Genomic DNA, 25,535 nt, shown 5'->3' on the forward strand with positions numbered 1-25,535 from the left:
TTAAAGTGGTTCCATCTTCTCAAAATAACAAGATCAACAGATTGCATAGCTTAATTGTGAAGTTAGAAGACCAATTACACATCATAATATTATCTCAACTTATCGGTATATATACTGGGTATGAGATTTATTACTGGGTTTTTGAGTAACAATTGTTCACACGTAGGTCCAGTACATAACTGATAGTATGGTGGTCATCCTGTGTGGTCTGGCGTACTCTCGCTGCATATCGTAATATATAATCCCACCGAATTAACATTGATTACAGGTTTAGTTTCATTAAGCCAATTTCATCTTGGTTATGTGACTTTCTTATCTCAACAATAGTTGCAAACGGCCGATAACTGTAGCCACACGCGTTCATATTCTGCGCTGCCGCAATTTATTTCCTTCAAATTCTCACGGCTTTAATTTACATGTTTACGTATTATAGCGCGTTTAGATCACACAAGGATAATGCCTCTGCTTATGAATGGTCCATATTTCTATTTGTTGGCTTATTATTGTGAGGATGAAAGGGCGCTTTGCGTCTAAATTTTTGCCGTGGTGTGCAACTGCTATAACTAATAAATATAGGGTCACATGTTGTTTTAATTATAAACCACATATCGGGGTTGTCTGGGTTTGATTCTCATCCCGAGGTCATTTCGTTGCCCTTATTCAAGTTGAGTAACCGTCTTCATAAAAATATAGCTAGCGTATTTTATTATAGTATCCATGACGTAAAGGCCAAAGGTCATTTAATAAACGGCCAAAACCAATACTTAAAATTACGGGATCGTTTGGGACAAATAAAGACTCGTGGCTTTTGTTTGATTTAAAATATATTGTATTAAAACTAGAGAATACATGTATTTGTACAATTATTAATTTCCTTCTCGTGGATATTCACTATCATAATAAATTTATGGCAACATGGCGACGATTCGAGTTAGTTTTTCCAATTGTTCCTCTTTGCAACTTGGGAGAAAGTAATTGTTTCAAATAAATTAGGTTTGAATGGTATACTCTGTGCAAATGAAAATTACTTCACCTATATGATTAAGATTTAGCCTATTTTTTAACCTTTACTAAGGATTGTCTTTTTCTTTAAAATATTAATTTGTTTATACAGAAATTATTTCTTGTTAAATGACTCACACATCATTAACCTGAACAGTGATATGAAATACTATATCGCCAACGTAAATAGCAGAAAGATTCCATACTTCACCAAACAACTATTTACTTTGTAATGTGCACCGAGAGTTTTTTAATGATTTCCATAACGTGTTACTTCCGTGTTGTTTACGTTCTCCGCCCTTTCTCACTTCCTATTAACAACCCGATTTCCGTACTAACGCTAATGAAATATATTATTTCCAACCCTAGAAGTCCTATTTACGTGTGGGGTTAAGTTGAAATCACTGTTACATTGGGTCAAATTTCCACCGATTCCTACATAAAACTACTGTCTATTGTGTACAATGCTCTCGTTGGGACTTCATGAATAGACCTGCCTTGGTACCGCCTGGCACGTTTAATTATTAATATACATGGACGAATTTGACCTAACATGTACGCGCGTGTTTCTATTTCACTCGCCCAACTTTCTAATGGTCAAATACCAAAATTGGAACACTTGTATTACCATGCGCGTGTTTTTAAAATCATCCGTCATGGTTTTTTTCTGGCATTTTTTCCTTTGCGTTGGATATTTATTTAGTTATATTGACATTCCTTGAGCGATCATGGATACATTGTTGTCCTTATTTTTTTTAAATCATCGGGGAAAATTTTGCCTAACAACCCTACTCTAGCGAAGTTGGCAAACTGTGTGAATCCACGGGACCTAATTATTTTGTTTGTTTCTTTTCGGTTTTGAATCATTTGCATTTGAAGGGAGGCGACTCGAATTCACTCTTTTATTTGCAATTACATGTACTTACAGTATACTATAGTTTTCACGATTATAAACTAAATACATTGTACATGTATGATGCTAGTGTTTGAAGTATTATTATGTATATTTTAACGCGAATAGATTTTTATGAATTATCCTTAGCACTTTTTCTTTATGCATCTCATATCCCCTTTTATTCCAGATATATAAAAAAATACTATGCAAGTTGTACTAGGACTTTTGCATTAAGTTCGTATTCGGAAACACCTCGTCTTTAGGGGTTAATCGGGATGGCTTCATTCTCCCTTGGTTTCCCTGCATAATCCGCGAAAGTTTCATAAACAGTTACATGTGGCCATTATGTAAAACATTGAATTACGCCAGAATAGGTAATCGGATTATATTGTAAGTATTTTGTTACTATGTGTTCTTGAAAAAATATGGTCAACTGTGCTCTGAATCCACGTGCTACGCTCTGATTCGAATGCTAGTCTCATGAGCAAGCTGAGGTAATCTGTATGGCCTATAGGCTATACCCGACCCCAGTCGAATACCATTGTTACGGACCTTAAAACCTTTGATAGATGATCTTCTTCGTCTAAATTAACTATTGTCTATCAATTCTGAAGAGAGGCCATTAATTAAACTAATATATGTTTGACCATTTCTCCTTAATACAGATGGGCCACTGCAGATGATGAATCAGAACGTTGTAGTATACATGTATTCGTCAATATAAAAACATGTTGTACAAAGGGGTAGCTCACGTCATGATCAGAATGCGATATCTTTTCGTAACTCAAAGATACACGGTAGATGTTATATGTTAGCTATACAATCGGCAGTCTATAGTCTACAGTTGCGAGTACATGGTAAAACATGTTGTATTTAGGACACTAGTAGTTATAAGACCCAAATGACCAAATATACCGTATTCGACACCAATAAGTGCACCCCTATTCAGATTTTCAAAGAACTTCAAAATTAAATGGCAGACTGAAAAAATATGAAAAACTGTGTTGGTTTCTTTAATGATTTAAGTTAAGTTAAGTTTAATTTCCAGTAACAGGATTGAGGTCCTCTACACTGGACTCATAATCATATCAAATAAATACATACATGATAACAGTATATAATTGTAACATGTATGCATTGAGGTAATATTCTATAAAGTTTCAGTTAGTTAAGTTTTTTAAGAAATGTTCGATTTCCATGTTGATAATTTCAAGGTGTTCATGTTTATATTGTTAACACAGTTCATAATGACAACTCTGCTCTATAATTATAGAGTAGGTCTTGGTTTTCCCAGAATTTGTCTAAATTATTTTTAAAACAGTTTATATTAGATGATGATATAACAGATTCTGGAAGAGAGTTCCAAATTCTGACAGTTCACACAGTAAAATAGTTTTTCCTCAATGTTGATGTTGAATGTAGGGGGTAGAGTTTTTAGCTCACCTGGCCCGAAGGGCCGGTGAGCTTATGTCATGGCGCGGCGTCCGTCCGTCCGTCGTCCGTCCGTCCGTCTGTCCGTCAACATTTCCTTTAAATCGCTACTAGTCATAGAGTTTTGCATGGATTGTAACCAAATTTGGCCACAAGCATCCTTGGGGGAGGGGTAAAAGAACTTGTATAAATTTTGGCTCTGACCCCCCGGGGGCAGGAGGGGTGGGGCCCAATAGGGGAAATAAAGGAAATCCTATAAATCGCTACTTGTCCTAGAGTTCTGCATGGATTGTAACCAAATTTGGCCACAAACATCCTTGGGGGAGGGGGAACAGAACTTGTATAAATTTTGGCTCTGACCCCCCGGGGGTAGGAGGGGCAGGGTCCAATAGGGGAAATAGAGGTAAATCCTTTAAAACCCTACTTGTCCTAGAGTTCTGCATGGATTGTAACCAAAATTAGCCACAAACATCCTTGGGGGAAAGGGAACAGAACTTGTATAAATTTTGGCTCTGATCCCCCAAGGGCAAGAGGGGCGGGGCCCAATAGGGGAAATAGAGGTAAATCCTTTAAATCGCTACTAGTCAGAGTTCTGCATGGAATGTAACCAAATTTGGCCAGAAATATCCTTGGGAGAATATGAACTGAGTTTGTATAAATTTTGGCTCTGGTCCCGGGGGGCAGAAGGGCGGGGCCCAATAGGGGAATTATAAGTAAATCCTAAAAATCGGTACTTGTCCTAGAGTTCTGCATGGATTGTAACCAAATTTGGCCATAAACATCCTTGGGGGTAGGAGAACAGAACTTGTATAAATTTTGGCTCTGACCCTCCGGGGGCAGGAGAGGGGGGGCGCCCAATAGGGGAAATAAAGGTAAATCCTTTAAATCGCTACTAGTCATAGAGTTCTGCATGGAATGTAACCAAATTTGGCCATAAATAATCCTTTTTGGAAGGGAAACAGAACTTGTATAAATTTTGGCTCTGGCCCCCCGGGGGCAGAACGGGTGGGGCCCAATAGGGGAAATAAAGGTAAATCCTATAAATCGCTACTTGTCCTAGAGTTTTGCTTGGATTGTGACCAAATTTGGCCATTAACATCCTTGGGGGAAGGGGAACAGAACTTGTATAAATTTTGGCTCTGACCCCCCGGGGGTAGGAGGGGCAGGGTCCAATAGGGGAAATAGAGGTAAATCCTTTAAAACGCTACTTGTCCTAGAGTTCTGCATGGATTGTAACCAAAATTAGCCACAAACATCCTTGGGGGAAAGGGAACAGAACTTGTATAAATTTTGGCTCTGATCCCCCAATTCAAGGGCAAGAGGGGTGGGGCCCAATAGGGGATTTAGAGGTTAATATTAAAATTCCTTCAGAAAAGAAACAATGAACCTGTATTCAGAACATTACTTGGCATTACAAACCAGGTGAGCGATACAGGCCCTCTGGGCCTCTTGTTTTGAATTTCCTCTAGCACTATGTTTGGGGGCCACATCTGACTATAACCTTATACAATTACAGCAGTCTTTATCATATACTCCAGAAATCATTTTGAACACCTCAATCATGTTCCCACACATACGCCGGTATGATAGACTGGGCAATTTCAGTTTTTTCAGCCTTTCCTCATATGGCAATTTCTGTAGTCTGGGCAGGCATCTGGTGGCCCGTCGTTGAACACTTTCTATCAGGTCAATTTCCTTGTTTTTGTATGGATACCAGATTGAACTTGCGTAATCTACCTGGGACCTGACAAGTGATTTGTATAATGGTATAAATAACTTTGTGTCCATAAAATGAAATGTTCTACGTAACATACCAAACATTGAATTGGCTTTTTTAACTTTGTTGCTGATATGGTTTTCAAAGCTTAAATCTGATGCTATAGTTACTCCAATGTCTTTCTCACTTGTTGTAGTCAGCAGTTGTTTATTCATTAAGTTGTAATGGTGGTTTATATTTGTAGACTTTCCAATATGCATATGTTTACATTTGTCCGGGTGCATTTTTAATAACCAATCTTCACTCCATTTGCTTATGGTATCGAAATCGTTTTGCAGGATTTTCCTATCTTCTTCGTTGGAAATTACTTTGAAAATTTTTGTGTCGTCTGCAAAAAGATATATCTCGGAGTTTACTAGATTAGGGAGCTCATTAATGAAGATGACAAAGAGAAGTGGTCCGAGCACTGAACCTTGTGGTATTCCAGAAGTTACTTTTGTCCACTCTGAATCTTTCCCGTTAACTGTGACTTTTTTATGCCTTCCTATAAGAAAGTTTGAAATCCAAGTGATAAGTTGACTTGAGAAGTTATATGCGCCTAGTTTATTGAGGAGACGTTGGTGAGGGACCGTGTCGAAGGCCTTCTCGTAATCCATGTATATATGCAATCAATAGCATGACCATTGTCCAGTGCATGTGTCCATTTATCTAAAACTTCAAGTAGTTGTAGAGAAGTAGACCTTCCTGATATGAAGCCGTACTGTTTTGTAGAAAAATACTTGTTGGTCCTCATGTGTTTCGTTATGTGTTAAAATGTTAAAATACTTGTTGGTCCTCATGTGTTTCATGTGCTCCCTTATTATGATTTCTTTTTCACATTGATTAAGGGCTTACTTTTTAGAATAATTTTATGGAAGGCTTGTCAAAATTTGTTTCTATTAATATGAGCGCCCTCTTATTTGCTTCAATTTTTAAGGGCCCTGCGTGCTTACTGGGTTGAGTATGGTACAATGTAAGTCTCCATATGTTAAAGGCCGAAAGTACTCGCATATTTGGCCGTGAAGTACAAGTATTGTTAAAATATTTCAAAGTTTGTTAACTTAAATGACCTTGACCTAAGTTCAATCATAGTGGTCAAATATATCAAAAACTAATTTTGCTCCCATACTGTATACTTCTCCTATGTTGTACATATATACATGTATTATACACTGTAGCACTATAGTCAGGTGACCATTAAGACCTCTTGTATAGGAAATTCTTTTGTTTTCCCAGAACAAGATCAGAATGGCTACAAAAAGGCGACTTCGATCTGCGAAAGGACAAGCTATTGACAGAAATGAAAATATTGTTGATATGAAGCCAGAGACATATGCAAAACGTCTTTCAAAGCGAATGAAGAAATCACAAACCCAAAGTAGTTTTGATGACCAACCAAAGAATGTCCTGCAGGAAACTAAAATGGAGTCAAATCCGACAGAAAATCCTGATGAACGAAGTTCGGGAAAAATAAACAGTCATCTGTGTGAAAAGGGAAATAACTCATGCTTTGATTTTAAACCTAGGCAACATGCTCTAAAACTTGGTACCGTGTATACACCAGTAGAATACAGAAGCAAGAATATTGTACATTGTCTCCAGCAGTATGCTTGGGGAAACCATTGTAGTCGAACTTTAACACAGGTTTGTATTTTGGAAACAATCATATAGCTTACTGGTTATTTTGTAGGACAAACAGTGAATGATTCACTTTTGCAGCTGGACATTAAAAAGTCACTAAAATTGTATCCTTAAAATAGTACCTTCTGTAGCTATAATATTGCAAAATATAGATTTATAAGATTTTATTGTTTGAGTAATTACAAACATAAAATATTTTATCTACAAAAAATAATCGACTCTTTATAGCAAAAATATTCAGAAAGTTACTCAGGTTCACATATTCTTTGCTTTTAATTTAGTCACTTGCAAACTGTATATTAATTTGCAGATATTTCGTGATACAATGTTTTTTGTACTGCCATCGTAAATTGAAACATAGTTAGCCTCAAACTGATACTATTCTCTGACTGCTTAGTGCTAGCCATTGAACTCTTCAGACAATTAACTAAAGAAGAAATTGAATTATGTTATTCATGTAGCCTTTTCTTTTTTCCAGAGTTTGTCTAGGCCAGTGAGTCAGCTCAGATTTCGGACATTGCTTGCTTCTGGGCTCAGGGACAGCTGCCCCATTTCGACAGCGTCGTGTGTCACTTGACTATTGTGCTGGACACCCGGTCATATCCCAACATCGAATAGAGTAGCCATTGGGATTCTAAGGAGAGGGGAACATTCATGTTGTGGGGGGGGATCACAGCACTTTCAACAACTGAGAAAATTTATTCAAGGGTATTTATTCAAACAAACATTCACTTAGTCAACCATTTAACATTTCTAATTATTTCCTGTGAATGTACAGATCTTGTATGGTATTTCTCAGTTAAATTTCATCCCAGATATTTTTGTGCCAAAATACAATAATGATGGTTGCATGATTCTTTTGAATTTTCGTTACATTTATATACCACTTTCTTGAAGTTATCCATAATTTACCATTTTGGTAGTCTTTTTCAAAATATATTTCCAAATTAATTGCTTTTTGGGCAACTAAAGGTAATAGTTATATAGTTGAAAAAAATATCATTCATATTCATTTCCAGCAAAGTTGATGAAGATAAGTATGATTTTGTCGTTGCTAAAGGTAAACAACATGTAATAACCTGTTGTTTTTTATATCATCTGTTTTTAAAAGATTGGGCCTGGAGGAATTATCAACGCGTTGAAGTTTTGGCCCTACAACAGTAATATGGTGTTGTCTGCAGCAGTAGACGGGCGGGTCACATTACATGACTTTGAAGGTCGACAGTCAAGGGTACTGGCTGATACACTAAATTGTCACGAGTAAGTTTATCTGAAACTTCTGGTGATAGAGAATAATTTGGTGTGTTGTCATACTCTGGACTCTCATAAGTACATGTATAAGTTTATATTAAACATCTAGAAACTGAGTCCTTATCTTTGTCTGGTGTAAAAGGACACTTTCATCTTAGCATGGCTGCTGGTTTCAATTACAAGGGGGAAAACAGAGGGAATATTTCAGCTACAGATGTGTTCCGGTGTTATGTATTGACACAAAATATTCATTTTCCTGACACTGTGTTACGTGGCATATGATAAATTATTAAAAATGGGGCTCTGAAAACTATAATCAACCTCAGGCTCTGGTCTCCAGTCTATTTGTATGATCCTTGCTCAATAAATGGTTTTGATAAAAACTTGATATTGTTTGATTTATAAGATATTGATACAGTTGGTAAAAGAAAACATTTCATTGTTTTTCAGTTTCTGGTACTGCAGTGTGGATGTCCATAAAGACAAGAAGATGGTTGTTGCTGGCGACAACATCGGCAAATGTTCAAATGTTGTCAGACCAAAGGGAAAAGGTATTAAAACCATAAGTCTTGTCTCAGGTATTTAGGAGGTGATATATTGTACATTTAAGGTCATAGTGGTCAGATAGACTAAACTTTTTAACAACTTTTTTCTATAAATTGAAATGCTAGAGACTTTTATTGGGCCTGTGACATGCTGGGATGAAGGGCTACCATGTTTGTTCAAGTACCAGAAAAATAACCTTGACAGTCATTCAAGGTCACAGGGGTTAAGTAGGCTTAAATCTAGAGAACTTAGGTCAGGAAGTTAGAAACCAAGAGACCCAATATTGGGCTAGTAGCATCAAGCATGCTGTAATGAAGCAATACCAAGTCTGTTCAAATGAATGACCTTGACTTTTATTAAGGTCTTGAGAGTCAAATGAACTTAAATCTTTAAATAACTACTAGTGGCATGAACACACTTTCCAGTTATCATATAAGTCACATAAAAAAATAAAGGAAAGGGTGAAAGTGGGAGAAAGGGGCTTACTTTTGCAGATATTAATCATTTATTTACACATGTTTCAGTTCGTAATTAATCTAGCCATGGGAAATATCAATGATTTCTCTTCTTTAATACAGGTGTTTGAGTTCCGTCTACACAAGAACAAAGTGACAAACATAGAGTTGTCTCCCCGTGAGGACTGGCTCCTGTGTACCTCCTCCACAGACCAGACCGTGATGTTCTGGGATATCCGTATGATGCGGGACAGGAAAAGTGTCCTCCAGCTCCTTAAACATGATCGGCCCGTAAATTCTGGTAGGTGGGATTGGTTCATTATTTTGATCTATGACTTCCATAAGGTAAAAATTTATTATCAAATGAGAATATAGATCACAAAATTATCAGATCTTCAGTTCCAATAAACTAAAGTTGTTATTCAGTGAAATACATGCATCATTGTGAATAAACAAGTCACTTTGTAGTAGCTGGTGGCTTTTTCTGTACATTGCCTATAATTATAGATGGTCAATTAAATGTCTTCTAGAAAAAAACTTCAAGTTCTGAGCTAACATACAAAAGTGATTCAAAGTATATATTTTTAGGTCACCTGAGACGAAGTCTCAAGTGACCTATTCTAATCGCCTTTTGTCCGTCGTCGTGCGTCGTGCGTCGTCCGTCGTATGTCCGTAAACAATTTACATTTTCGACTTCTTCTCCAAAACTGCTGAAGCAATTTCAATGAAATTTTGCACAAACCTTCTTAGGCATAAGGCCAATCAAAATTGTGAATTATATGGTCCCCACCCCCCAGGGGGCTGTGGGAGGGGCCAAAAGGGGTAAAATTGAGTAAAATTTCAAAAATCTTCTTCTCTACTCATAGATGTGGTAGAATCAAATACTCTTCATAGATAGAAAGGTCTTAAGGTCCTTTACAAAAATTGTGAATTATATGACCCTGGGGTCTCTAGTTTCCCCCTGGGGAGGGGGTTAAGTTTACTATACTTTATATTGAGAAAACACATTTTTGCGCATTATTTGGTCATTTGTAATAGGAAATGAGTCAAATGTTGTCAGAATTATCAGTATGAGATGGCCATATAATCCTATTAACAAATTTTCTATGACTGACCCCCAGGGGCCTTAGGGGCGGGGTCAAAAGGGGTCAAATAGGCTAAAACTTCAAAAATCTTCTTCTGAAATTCTGGAAATGGTAGAATCAAATACTTTTCATAAATAGAAAGGTCTTAAGGTCCTTTACAAAAATTGTGAATTATATGACCCTGGGGTCTCACGTTTCCCCCTGGGGAGGGGGTCAAGTTTACTATAGTTTATATAGGGAAAACACATTTATGAGCATTTTTTGCTCAATTTTCATTGGAAACGAGTCAAACTTGCTTAGAATTATTAGCCTGAGATAGCATTTTAATATCATATCCACATTGGTTCTGGCCAACCCCCTGGGGGCAGAGGGACGGGGCTACAAAAGGGTCAAATAGGCTAAAACTTCAAAAATCTTCTTCTGAAATTCTGGAAACGGTAGAATCAAAAATACTTTTCATAAATATGTAGAAGAACAGGGAAAATACACATTCCTGTCGAGTGCCCCGACCAGGAATCGAACCCGGGTCTCCGGCGTGGAAATCGACGGCTCTACCGACTGAGCCAAAGAAGCATGCTCCGTCAGCTGAGTGACAGAGACCGTATTTAACACTATGTACAAGTCACACCAACCCGCTCCTTTTACAGATAGAAAGGTCTTAAGGTCCTTTACAAAAATTGTAAATTATATGACCCTGGGGTCTACACGTTTCCCCCTGGGGAGGGGGTCAAGTTTACTATAGTTCATATAGGGAAAACACATTTATGAGCATTTTTTGCTCAATTTTCATTGGAAACGAGTCAAACTTGGTTAGAATTATTAGCCTGAGATAGCATTTTAATATCATATCCACATTGGTTCTGGCCGACCCCCTGGGGGCAGAGGGGCGGGGCTACAAAAGGGTCAAATAGGCTAAAACTTCAAAAATCTTCTTCTGAAATTCTGGAAATGGTAGAAACAAATACTTTTCATAAATAGAAAGGTCTTAAGGTCCTTTACAAAAATTGTGAATTATATGACCCTGGGGTCTCACATTTCCCCCTGGGGAGGGGGTCAAGTTTACTATAGTTTATATAGGGAAAACACATTTATGAGCATTTTTTGCTCAATTTTCATTGGAAACGAGTCAAACTTGGTTAGAATTATTAGCCTGAGATAGCATTTTAATATCATATCCATATTATATCCATATTGGTCCAGGCCAACCCCCTGGGGGCAGAGGGGTGGGGCCAAAAAAGGCCAAATAGGCTAAAACTTCAAAAAATATTCTTTTAAAATTCTGGAAATGGTATAATCAAATACACATTAAAGATGTTAAAAGATCTTAAAGTTTGTTTTATAAAAATTGTAAATTATATGACCCTGGGATCTCCTGTTTCCCCTTGGGGGGGGGGGTCAAGTTTACTATAGTTTATATAGGAAAACACATTAATGAGCATTTTTTGCTCAATTTTCATAGGAAATGAGTCAAACTTGGTTAGAATTATTAGCCTGAGATAGCATTTTAATATCATATCCACATTGGTCCTGGCCGACCCCCTGGGGGCAGAGGGGCGGGGCTAAAAAAGGGTCAAATAGGCTAAAACTTCAAAAATCTTCTAAAATTCTGGATATAGTAGAATCAAATAATTATAGATGGAAAGGTCTTCAGGTGTTTTATAAAAACTGTGAATTATATGACCTTGGGGTCTCACGTTACCCCCTGGGGAGGGGTCAAGTTTACTTTAGTTTATATAGGAAAAACATATTTGTGAACATTATTTGCCCAATTTTCGTAGGAAATTAGTCAAACTTGATTAGAATTATTAGCCTAAGATATAGCATTTTAACATCCATATCCGTCCTCGATGACCCCCTGGGGGACCAGAGGGGCAGGACCAAACAGGGTCAAATTGATTAAAATTTCAAAAAATACCTCTAAGTTCACAGGTTTGATGGAAGCAAATACTCTTCATAGTCTAAAAAGGTCAAATTTATAAATCACTGACCAACTTCAAGGCCCAGCATATAGTGTTTATATGTCTTTAATTTGTTTCATTATTTGTTTCATTATATATTCTAACTCAGGTGACCGTTAAGGCCCATGGGCCTCTTGTTTGATTTAGGTCTGAAACTTGAATTTAAATCATTGTGAATAGATTGATGCACCTTTACTAAATGCACAAGTTTTTCACCTGGTATATCTATTTCTAGCATACTTCAGTAGAACTGATGGCTGTCGTCTGCTCACTACTGACCAACAAAACCAAGTTCGTGTGTACCAAGCCCCAGACTGGAGACTTGAAAGGACAATCCTGCATCCACATCGCTTCTTCAGACATTTGACCCCTATAAAGGTAGGATGTCTGTTTAACATTATAAAATCTGTAGAGTTGGACTTTGTGTTAAACATTATTAATTCATTAGAGAATTTAGTAGAGTTTGTTTATGTGTTAAACATATTAAATTCAGTAGATTTGGGCCTTGTGTTCAACATAATAAATTCAGTAGAGTTGGACTTTGAATGAAAATTTGAATAAGAAAACAAAAACATTAACTCCTGCAGGCAACATGGCATCCACTCCAAGATCTGGCCGTGATTGGACGATATCCCGACCCTAATTTCCCTGGATACCACGACGGAGAGCTAAGGACAATTGATGTTGTTGATGCTGACACTGGAAATACTGTGTGTAGCCTGCATGATCCTAGTGCTCCAGGAATAATCAGTGTACATGTCGGAACAGAGAAAGACGACCTTCTCGTCATTAGACTAGCGTCATTCAACCAGATCCTTGACCCCTGGGTCTACCTTCTATTCCGGAAGGAGTTGTTCCTCAGGTTTTACGCATTCAACAAACAAATGTGTAATAATAACAACTTCCTAAAACTACAACAATGTTCAATGAGAAGCGGAAGCAAAAAACAGTTTTCACCGGAAGTGACAATACGGAAGGCAACTCTAATCGAAAACATGGATTCGAACTCTCCGAGTCGTATTTCTCAAAGTTCAGAAAATCGAAACAATCCGAAATTATGTGATGTTGACCAAAACGGTGAAAGTTCTACGTTTTGTTCTAAACAAAGAAAACAGTATTACTCGACTTCGTTAGAAGGAGAAAAAACCCGATTGTGTTCATTTGAAACCGAACCGGAAGCGGAAGTAAAATTCACGTTAGAGGATATTTCACCATCAGAAAAACTACAGAACAAAGTTTTGATAGTGCAAGACGTCTAGAGAAATATACTGTTATTCTAATGTTTTATTTGCCGTCCTGTTGTTTAATATAATTTATATTGTGTAGTGAAGCTAGTAATATCGTAAGGGCAGTGTGTAAATTGTTATCACGATTGTATCACGTGTTCTGATTATCATTATTTTATTTCTCATTTTTAGAAAACTGTCGAACATTAAATAAGTAGCCATATCTACCTCTGTTCATTAATGCCATTCTGTAAATTTGTGCTTACAGATGTATGTCATTTACCGGTGGTCTAAATTTAACGAAACATATTCATATATCTTACAAGGACCAAATTATGATTGGAATATCGATTAGCTTCTTGACAAGCTACAGTACTGATTGTTTACTTGTGAAATAAACAACATTGATACTTCAGTTTTCACGAGAAAAAAAAATCTGCGCTTTAAATTATCTCTCTTCTGTCCTTATTTTGTATACCTATACAGAATAGTGATGTTGGTCTCTTTGCGCTAAGTGTTCTATTTATAAACGTCAGATTATTATTTAAAGCAAAGAAAACATCGTTAAGAATTATTGAGAAGGTTATGTTGGCGGGGATAGTGCCGAAGTATGTTTTTATCTCGGCAGGTATGGCCAAACAATAACAGTCCGGGCGTATGATAATGATAACTCAGGCTAATTAACAGAGGTATAATGAACATTTGCCTAAATATTTCCAAAGGAAATCTAAGCCATGCTTACTGCAGGGTGCCGACATGTGTCCGTGACCATTGGCCAGTGGAGCTGATGAATTTGTATGATGGACTTCTTGGATAGGTATAGATATAATTAGATAGTGTTGATAGACAGAAACCAAGAAGAGCATCAATTGTGTTAAGTAAAACCTGTTATAGATACCACTATATCAAGATAAAGGGAAAAAATACCAACCCCATTTCATGCAATTTACTACATTGTTAAAGATGCTCCATCGCCGACAGACCATAAATGATATTCATCATTTGAACAGCAATTGGTGTTTAATCGTGTATGTATATGTCTAATTAACACAAAAATAATATAAAATAATTTATTTTGCTTTTGGTGCATGCGCAGTCAGAACTTCATTCTATATAGAACATAGTGTCACGAAATGTTTTAGGGATGCAACTAATTATTTCTAATACTTTTATCTTGAAGTAAAATTAGAAGCTCAAACTTTCCAATGGTGGTAATATGGTGTAAAGTAAGTAACTTTTGTAACTGAAGAAAAATACCAAATCGTCTTCTCCTGTTTTTGATAGTGAAAAAATACCATTTGTCAGCGGTGGAGCATCTTTAATGACATTCTTGTTTTGGTGCCTTTTATTGACAGGCTTGACTGAGGTACTTTGGCGTTTGAAAGGATAATAATGTAAGAGTATAGAAATCACAAATTTTAGCGCAAAAATAATTTTGTATAAGATAGCGTTAACCGCAATAGTGACCTCGAGGATTTCCAGAAAATGTCATTAGCGTAAGCGATCATAGTGCAAAGATTTTAGCGAGAAAATACATTTATAATTGTACCTTTGAAGTTTAAGGGGTTTCCGTATAACAGGATTATATGTTGTTGGTATTTAAGCATTATTCTCAATATCTTTTAAAACAAATTGAGTTGTGGTGCATTGATACCTTCTCCAATAATTCAGTGAGCCAATGACTGTGCCGCTTTTAAAATTCCCCGCGAAAACGTTCTGTGTGTATGACGTCATACTACTTGACGTACAATTCTTTCAGTTTATGAAAAAATAACCTCAAAGATCTAACTAATAGAAATGAGTGTAACATTTGAAATTAAATTATATCGATATAACGATATAATCTATACTTTATACTTTCTTATTACATAGAACAAATATGTCATTTTGGAAATGCACACAATTTCATTTAATACAAAATGTTGTCATTGTCATAATTGTTGTTACAAAAATCTCAGTTTTTAGGTTTATTACAATATAGTTTAAGACACATAAAAAACCCAGCTTTAACTAATCGTATGAAATGTCCCTAAACATTGAATTGCAGTTTATTCAGGGTATTTACGTGAGCGTTTACGCAACGCATACAAGATAAAAGGAGTATCGTCTTTTGATGCTTTCATTACCTCTCGAATCATAGGACCTAGAGCTAATGATGAACTGACGCTAGGCTGTTTCAACAATATACAATGATGATAGATGTACAATTTATCATATTAATTTGCTTAATTGCCGCGACGCAAAGAATGATTTGATGCACGACCTATTATTTATTCTATTGCGTTTTACAACAATGTTTAAGACATTCCAAAAATCACTGTGCATGTTATAAAAGAGTTGTAAGTTTAGCCTAGTTCTTTATTACTTTTGCAACCCATTTTACTTTGTCATTGAATATACGTTAGTGTACATGACTGTTCATCGGAACTCATGCATGTTTACCATGGGGCACATATACTATTTAAATAAATTGCGACATTTAAGAATACAATGCATTAATTAGTGTAATTATCTTTTATATATATCACACCATTCTCAGTAACTTAGTCTCTATGTAATCTATCGCAAATGATATTGCACTTCTCTCGTCGATGTCTGTATTGTATTAAGATGTTACTCTAGCACGTGCAAAACACGTGGAATATACATCACGTGTACATTGTCTACAACGCCCTGATGTTTTACTTAATTTTTCCGTAAATGGTATGAAGACGGCGTGATTGTCTCCCCAGAGGGCACTCATTGTCATTTCTGTACCGGAAGTGAAAAATACGCGTTCAATAAGCCAAGCATTCTGAAATGTATACAATATGTCTCGTGTTGTTAATTATCCGATTCGGTACTCATTTACTATTGTGGATTTTTGTTTTTATTCGCCGAGACGATTCCACAGGTGATAATAAAAGACAACTAATTTTATGATGGTTCTCTTGGCTACAATACAAACAACTTAATGCGGAGACCAAAGTTACATTGTAAAAATCATTATAGATTATATAATGTTGATTTTCTTTTTAAATTAATGTTATGAAATTTATATAATCCAAAGAATATGATTAATGATGTAATGTTTATTAATTTGGAACAATCTATACGTCGTAATACAATTTGCTGGTGTGTAACTGTTGACGAGGTGTATAAAATGCCTACTGGGTATTCAAATGTCAATGGTTGACAAATGTTTATATCACTGAATTATGCCACCGAAGACGCAGCCACATTGTGCTGACAACGGGCGAACCAGTCGTCCCACTCAGAAACTAGCACCTTTATAGACCATTGGTGTGTCTCGGCCATGGGACAGAACCTAGGGTCTACCTCATAGGGGCGAGCGCTCAACAGCAGGCCAAAGTGAGGCGGTGTCAAGGGAGACGTTAGGAAAAAGAAAGTTATTTATGAAGAAGAGAAAATAGTATATTAATTTAGTCGCCTTTTGGAATCATTCAAAAGGGGCAGCAGGTATAATTCTAATGCCTTACCTGTAGGGCAAGACAAAAGAAAGAACACTCGATTGTTTCCCGTTTTACAGTACCTGTAAAAGGTGTAACCTTACCGTTAATAGTGTAAGGGTACTGTCGTTTTCTCGAGGCAGCAAAGCATGGCTTCTTTTGCCGCTCAATTTTTCTTAGAATTTAATATCAAAACAAAAAAGTAGTGACTTAACTGTCAAAATTTAGAAGTAAAAAGTAAAAAATCACAATCTCCCATCAAGGCTTCCATAGTTTAGGTCAACGAAAACAAATAGTTAGCATCACAATTAAAATATAGCATTATATATATATATCTTCACAGATGGTATGACCGAAGTAACCGACTTATCAGAGAAATAATATCCCCGTAGATCTCAAAACATAATGTTCTCGACTTTAAGTCGATATATATCATCATATATCTGTTTTTGTCAAACTTAATAGGCATGGCAAGTGCCTCAGTTATAAACGATCAAAAAGGAAAAAAAATGACCAAGTAAATATTATTTCTCTTCTTATCTTTGCAATCATACACACCAATGAAACATTTTGTGTATATTGGGTTATTTTAAAACATGACAAGAATCCATAAATTGATTAGGTGTTATCGTTTTTCTATGCGTATCTCCCACCCATGTAATACGATATGTGCCCGTGTAGTAAGAAATATAATTTTCATAAATCACTGAGAGTTTTACCAGCTGTTGCCCAGGTAATATCTTAAATGTCTTCCTCACGATAAAACTACGATGTATGTGTCAATAATAAGTAAGTAAATTACTGTTATCAGATTTTTGAATATCGAAACATCAAAGGATATTTACTTACCAACGATACCGTGATAATCAAGTAGTTCGTGTTTACCAGGGCAAGATGTAATCGAAAATAACAGAAAAGTTAAAAGAGAGTGAAACCAGGTGTTCCACAGTATTCGCGTCTTCTCTTCCACCAGCGGTCATTTGCATTGGAGTCAAATCCGGGTGAATTCCCGATTTCATTTAATGTCTGAAAGATACCGATAGTTAGTTTTATTACTTCACATTTCTGAAATATAATATGTATTCATATTAAAGCCAGACATCGATCAACACCCATGACTTATCATCAACCATACATTTCTGTAGAAAGTTGTTTCGTATTTGTAAACAACAAGAGGCCCAAAGGGCCTTAACGGTCATCTGACTACCTTGGCAATAGTAAAATTAATCATATATGGTGTCACTTTGTCAGGACCATGTCAAGATCATTTTCAATTTCTTTCAACAAATTTTATTTCAAACAAGAGGCCCAAGGGCCTTAACATATAGGAATTAATTAGATATAGTGTCATGGTAGCCTTCTTCAATTTGGGATCAGCCAGAGATGTAATACTTTGTGGGGACCATGTCAGGATCATTTCATGCAAGTTTCAGCCAAATAGCACCGGAAGAACTTGATAAGAAGTTCAAAATGTGTTTTCAAATTGGCGGCTGTTTGGCCATCTTGGATTTCGGATCGACCCGAAAAATAACAACACTTTGTCAGGACCATTTCATGCAAGTTTCAGCCAAATGGCATAGAACTTGAAAGAAGTTCAAAATGTGTTTTCAAGATGGCGGCTGTGGTGGCCATCTTGGATTTCGGATCGACCCGAAAAATAACAACACTTTGTCGGACATGTCAGGATCATTTCATGCAAGTTTCAGTCAAATCACACGGTAGAACTTGAAAGAAGTTCAAAATGTGTTTTCAAGATGGGCTGTGGCGGCCATCTTGGATTTCGGATCGACCCGAAAAATACAACACTTTGTCGGGACCATGTCAGGATCATTTCATGCAAGTTTCAGCAAATTGCACGGTAGAACTTGAGAAGAAGTTCAAAATGTGTTTTCAGAGCGGCTGTGGCGGCCATCTTGGATTTCGGATCGACCCGAAAAATAACAACACTTTGTCGGGACCATGTCAGATCATTTCATGCAAGTTTCAGCCAAATGCACCGTTAGAACTTGAGAAGAAGTTCAAAATGTGTTTTCAAGATGGCGGCTGTGGCGGCCATCTTGATTTCGGATCGACCCGCTGTCGGGACCATGTCAGGATCATTTCATGCAAGTTTCAGTCAAATCGCACCGGTAGAACTTGAGAAGAAGTTCAAAATGTGTTTTCAAGATGGCGGCTGTGGCGGCCATCTTGGATTTCGGATCGACCGAAAAATAACAACACTTTGTCGGGACCATGTCAGGATCATTTCATGCAAGTTTCAGTCAAATCGCACCGGTAGAACTTGAAAAGAAGTTCAAAATGTGTTTTCAAGATTGCGGCTGTGGCGGCCATCTTTGATTTCGGATCGACCCCCGAAAAAAAAATAACAACACTTTGTCAGGACCATGTCAGGATCATTTCATGCAAGTTTCAGTCAAATCGCACAAGTAGAACTTGAGAAGATCAAAATGTGAAAAGTTAACGCACGGCGGACGGCGCACGACGACGGACGAAACATGACGACTATAGGTCATCCTGACCCTTCGGGTCAGATGACCTAAAAATATCGAATGAAATTGGACATATTAATTAATAGAGAAGAACGTCTAAGGATTTCACTATCACAAAATGAAAATAAAAAAAACCAAAACGAATGATGGCTTGATGTCGGGTCAGGATGACCTAAAAGATTAAGCATATCAACATATTTGCTTTTCAATGCTACTATCCGTATGACCCGACGTCGACATCAAACCTATTTCTTGTGCATACAAAAATTGGATAACAAGTTCAGAAAAATTATGTAATAAAACATCATTTTTGCTTGTCAGAAAGACGCCAATATGTCTTCGTTAATACAAATAATTGTAAATGAAAGAAGAATCAACGAACACAATCAGAATATCTGTTATTAAACTTTCAGTATTTGAGATCCCACACAAAACGTATTGAAACACCATGCATGCATGTAGTAATTTAATTGATTCTCATATGTTACAGCAAATGACAGGATAATTGATCATGTGATACCGAATTACAACACAGACTGTTTATTACATCAAAGAGAACTTTCTTTCATGGAAACATTAAGTCGATCAGTATATTGAGTTCATTTCCACTATTAATGTATTGAGAATTAACAAACTAATGGTGTACAGAGACAGATCATTTATGATGATTTTCTTTCTCTATGATTGTTGTTTTCATTTCTTACTGCATGAAATATAATGAAAACCAAATCTACAACAAAGTGAGTGTACTTTCGTTTCACTTACTATCTATACCATTACTAAGAATGAATGTATAATGATATTAATTATGAAAACATATAATATATAGTAGCAATGTATAAGATAAAATGTTTTCTGTTTGGAAAATTCAGTTAAATAAGCCATTTTTTTCACAAAGAGCTTAATTATCTTGATAAAAAGTTTTCTCTTAGCAGTCTCAATATGTTATTCACGAACGAACAGAAATGAATAATTCAAAACGTTGACTTTTTCTGCTGAAGTTTTGTTGTACTGATTGGAAAAAATCAAAGTGATTTTAAACTCTTTCATACAATAACGCAGGTTGGTCCAAAATATGATTTATATTTGGTATACCCAAATATAATGCTAGAATGGAATGAAGGCAACCGAATTATCACAAATGGTTCAGAGGGTACAGAGTATTGCTTAGAGAACGGCATCTAGAAAGGGAAGGTCTTCACAATGCTAAGAGCAACGTTAAGCGATTCCATATGATGAAAACACCAAATGTTTTTTTATTCGAGAAATCAAAGAGTAAAAGCTTAGTTAATCATTAAAATAAAGAAACAATGTGCATCGGAAATAAAGAAGCAAAATACATATAACTTTTACATGCCAAGGTTGACGGAATCCACAGGCTCATCACGTATTAAAACAATCGCTTACAGTGGTTTTCTAGGTAATAACAACACTGTATTCGTTTGGTTCTTATAAATATTTCTGTTAATTATTGAGTGCGGATGAGTTGTTTATCACACGGACCTGGCGTCTCCGATCTACGAATTGGTCATTATCTGTTAAATAAAAGCCTTTCACAACTGAATGAAAAATGCATTATTCAGTTATAATCTCCTGATAACTACAAAGGCGCCAGCTAGATTGATACCGTACATTATTTATTCTCGTACTGGATCGTAAAACGGACTTTTCTATATTCTAATAATTTACCCGTAGAAGAAAAATGAATTATGTGTGAAATATCACACTTTTCACTTAAACCAAAGGAAGTCTGATAGATTTTCCGTTGACATATCGCTATAATGGAAATAATTGGTTGTGTAATACTTACATAGCTATTTGCACTTTCCTATCAGTCGTTGATATTATGATTCGAGTTCATATTTGTTTTACGATTAAATTGCAGATAATACAGATGAACAAATCTAAAACCATTTCACTCAAAGTACATTTCTATGTTTCATAATAGTGAGCGGTGATAAAAGCAACGCCACATAATTTTCCCGTGGTTTGATTTAGGATAGCTTTTAGTTGAAAGCATTAGCTTACAGAAAATATGACAGCTTTATTATATCATATAAATTTGATGTAATCTTGAAGAGTTCATATATTAAACGTAAGAGTTCATATATTAAACGTAAGTGTTTCCAAAAATTGTTTTTGATTTAAAATACATGTATGGTTATCCAAAGAAATGAGTATTCCCATAAAAATAACGAGGGTGAAGTATAGTATTATTTTATAGAGTGTCCCGGAAATGGACATGATATTGGGATCAAGTGAAGACTTTCAAATGTTTCAAGGCGGCTTTGTGTCATTATTTTTTTTATTGACGAGAGAAACAAAAAAGAGCTACTTATGGAAATATATTTATTTAAGAAATATTATAAATAAAAATGCTCACGCATATTTTGTCAATAAATAAGAATAAAAAACTAATATTAAAAAAAAAGAGAGAGAGAAAAAAAGATTGGGTCCAATTATATTGGACGGGCTACCAACCGGCACCTATTCAAGGGCGCGATCCCACTACTGTCTGACACGGGGACTTCTGCCTGCTGTGTTTCCACCCTGGGCCGATTCGTCCCTCCTTAGACAACCTGGTCACACTGGGCTCCCCCGATGTGGCCATATTGATACCAGACTTAGCGCGGACGCCCTATCGACATAGGGGACCGGAGGGTAGGACCCCCGTCCTCAAACCATCCACCAACCTCGGCCTCCAGGTAGCTGGATTACAGGAGCACGCCACAACTCCCAGCCGATAGAAAACTAAACATATTGGGTATTTGAATTTACTTTGTGCATATTTATAACACCATTTGATATAAAATATGTTGAATATGTTTTTCTTATTGAATTACAACATTCAGATATTTAAACAAAATTAAGATCTGTGGAAAAATGAAAATAATTTTACACTTGTACTTGCCACGTATTAACTAGCATATGACCTTTGACCTTACACGCATACGTAGCGTCATATCTTGTTCAGACCCTGGGGCACTCTTACCTTATGATAGCACAAGCCTATATTTGTTATCAACTCTTCTATTTTTAGTAGTTTTACTTGTTAAAGACTTGTGATATAACATTATGAAAGTTTTCTTATAATAAAACAAAGAATTCGTTAACTGAATGATTGAAGTTATTGGAAATTGCCACATGTAAATCAAAAAACATCTTGTATTCGTCGTATTTGTTTTTAACTTTTAAAGGCGGAGTGGTCATATATAATGTACTGGTAGGTGTATCGCAAGGTTCAGTGTTAGGTCCAATCTTGTTTTCTTCACTGTAGATTACTAAAGATTTAATTTCAAATGTGAAATTTTTGACTTAACATTATTATGTACTTTTATATAAGGAAACAGACAAAAAGATGAGACAGTAAGATTGTTGAACTACAGTACAAAACTGATGTAAAGTGACAATTATACCTATTCAAGAATATGCTTAGTATTGTTATCAAATTGTACCATCTGTAAACCCATACCATCAGAAGCAATAATCGGTTTAAAATTAACTTGATGTAATTATTCAATAATATAAAGTGACTGTCATTGTCCCTGAGATTAGACATTTACATAAAAATATTACATTTTATAGTATATTGTATTTGTAGCAATAAATGTCAGAAAACAAAAATATCCATACCATAATATCCTAGACTCAATTGAACACAAATAGCTGTTTCCCGTCTGTGGAACTAGACAGTAGCCGTCTTTTTAATTTCCGTATGGATGACGAAGATTGACGTTACGGAAAATTAAAAAAAAATGATACAATGGCCCTGACGGGTTTCCGTAACAGAATGCAGATATGGATGTTGTAATGTAATTCAGATGATTGCCCTGCAGGTAGGGCGTTAGAAAAGTACCTGCTGCCACTATTGATTTTTTATTTAAGCAAAGGGCCATAACTCCGCTAAATAAGGTCCGCTGAAAGTCACGATTGAACTTGGCCGAGTCCTTAAGGCATTTAACCTTGTTACTAAGTTTTAAGAAAATCGGTTCACATTTGTTACACTTATTGCACGGAAATGGCAGAAAATGATGTTTTAGTAATTCAAAGGGCCATAACTCCGCTAAATAACGTCCATCGACAGTCGCGATCAAACTTGGCGGAGCCCTTAAGGCATTTAACCTTGTTACCAAGTTTGAAGACAAGAATTCCACGGAAGTGGATGAATCGCCTGCACAGCATCACAAAAAATAGTTATTTACAGTTGAAAATATTGTTAATAATTTAGGTGAAAAAATCAAGTTCCATAACTCTTGCAAATATTGATGGATTTTTAAAAGTATCGAACCCATCTCAGATCTCATTGATATAAAGCAATATACCAAATTTGGTTGAAATCGGACAATAAATACAGTAACTAATGTTTTCAAGCGGAAGCCATGTTTCGACTATTTCAAGGTCCCTTAACTCTTGCAAATATAGACAGATTTTGACCAGTATCTAACCCATCTAAGATCTCATTAATATAAAGCAACATACCAAATTTGGTTGAAATTGGACAATAAATATTTAAGTTATCAAGCGGAAACCGTGGATTTTTCTGTTTTGGCGATTTTAAAGTTTCGTAACTCTTGCAAATATTGACGGATTTTGACCATTATCGAACTCATCCGTGAAGTCATTGATATAAAACAATTTATAAAATTTGATTGAAATTGGACGATAAATATTTAAGTTATCGAACGGAAACCATGAATTTTTCTGTTTTGACTATTTTAAAGTCCCGTAACTCTTGCAAATATTGACGGATTTTGACCATTATCGAACTCTTCCGAGATCTCATTGATATAAAGCTATATACCAAATTTGGTTTAAATCGGACAATAAATACTTCAGTTATAGCACGGAAACCGTTTCCCGGACGCCGACGCCGACATGAAGGACACGAAGTGTTACAGACAGACGAACAAATCCAAGTTAATATCCCCCGTTTTGGAGAAAGCGGGGGATAAAAAGGGTTTAGGTGGTATTGCTCATAAGGAAGCAATAACAGATGCTGTAAAGAAGCTGTATCAAAATCCTAATGTGTTATACAAACTATTAGTATCCATCAAAACAAAATTGGTAGGGATTTGTATCAATTTGTTATGATGGATCAAACATCTCTCTGATCTGACAAAAAAACTAGTATCAATAAAATACTGTTCCCAGATTTCTTTAATGTCTCTCTGAAAAATGATTTTTAAAGACTACACAGAAAATTGGCGTCGCCCAAGATTTCTCAAATCTTAAATGATAAATACATCATTCGTATTCGAGAGTTGCGAAAATCATCAGAATTCCTCTAGTGAGGCATTCTAATGCAGCTACTGCTTCCGGATATGAAGCTAATAGCTTGAGTTTATGTTTACCCTTTTGAACTCTTCATACCTTAAACATAACAGTTAAGTCATGACCCTGGCTGTTAATAGGGTGTTAATTTCATCAAATAAACCTCAAAAACATGTGGTTTCAGCAAGACTTTGCAATTTAATTTCATACTTATCACATGTAACGATATAAGCTCAACTAAGCAGTGTCGTCTGACCGGAAATGAAGGGCAAATGGACGACTGACCTAAATAGCACAATAAAAATATGATAAGTAAATTAAGATGAAACGCAATGGATTTACATTAAGATGAGATAGACTTTAACCAAGATTAACCCACTTCTGGTATTCATACAAGGGCTAAGCCTTTATTATCATTAAATCTTCAGAGATATAGATGCCCAGCAAAGCCAGGCTTGGTATATTTCAAAAAAGATATATCGATAATGTTAACTCCTATGGGACTTTCAGTACGTACCAGTTTCATATAATTCACTAATTCTGCTAGAAGAAGCAAAATAATGTTTATATCTTTAACAAAAAATATTAAATACAACGTGGAATAATTTTGATATAAAGAAATGATGTGAAATGATAGTATTAGATGGTAGAAATATTTATACCAAATTACTATTATAAGAATCATGTTGCTACATCGTGAAACATATCTAGTTATCTATATGAAATATATTGATTAATAATGCTTAATCGTATACGCGTGTATTTGTTAATAAATAAATTTAAAAGAAAGGAAATAAAAAAAGATTGGGTCCAATTATATTGGACGGGCTACCAACCGGCACCTATTCAAGGGCGCGATCCCACTACTGTCTGACACGGGGACTTCTGCCTGCTGTGTTTCCACCCTGGGCCGATTCGTCCCTCCTTAGACAACCTGGTCACACTGGGCTCCCCCGATGTGGCCATATTGATACCAGACTTAGCGCGGACGCCCTATCGACATAGGGGACCGGAGGGTAGGACCCCCGTCCTCAAACCATCCACCAACCTCGGCCTCCAGGTAGCTGGATTACAGGAGCA

The 25,535-nt window shown here is 36.1% G+C and overlaps 1 pseudogene; it reads left to right on the forward strand.

The window, feature by feature from the left end:
* Positions 1–6,332: 6,332 nt before the first annotated feature.
* LOC138326160 (DNA damage-binding protein 2-like) lies at positions 6,333–13,279 on the forward strand (annotated as a pseudogene).
* The last annotated feature ends 12,256 nt before the right edge of the window (positions 13,280–25,535 follow it).

Source organism: Argopecten irradians, chromosome 6, assembly GCF_041381155.1.
Source record: "Argopecten irradians isolate NY chromosome 6, Ai_NY, whole genome shotgun sequence".
Taxonomy (NCBI): Eukaryota; Metazoa; Mollusca; class Bivalvia; order Pectinida; family Pectinidae; genus Argopecten; species Argopecten irradians.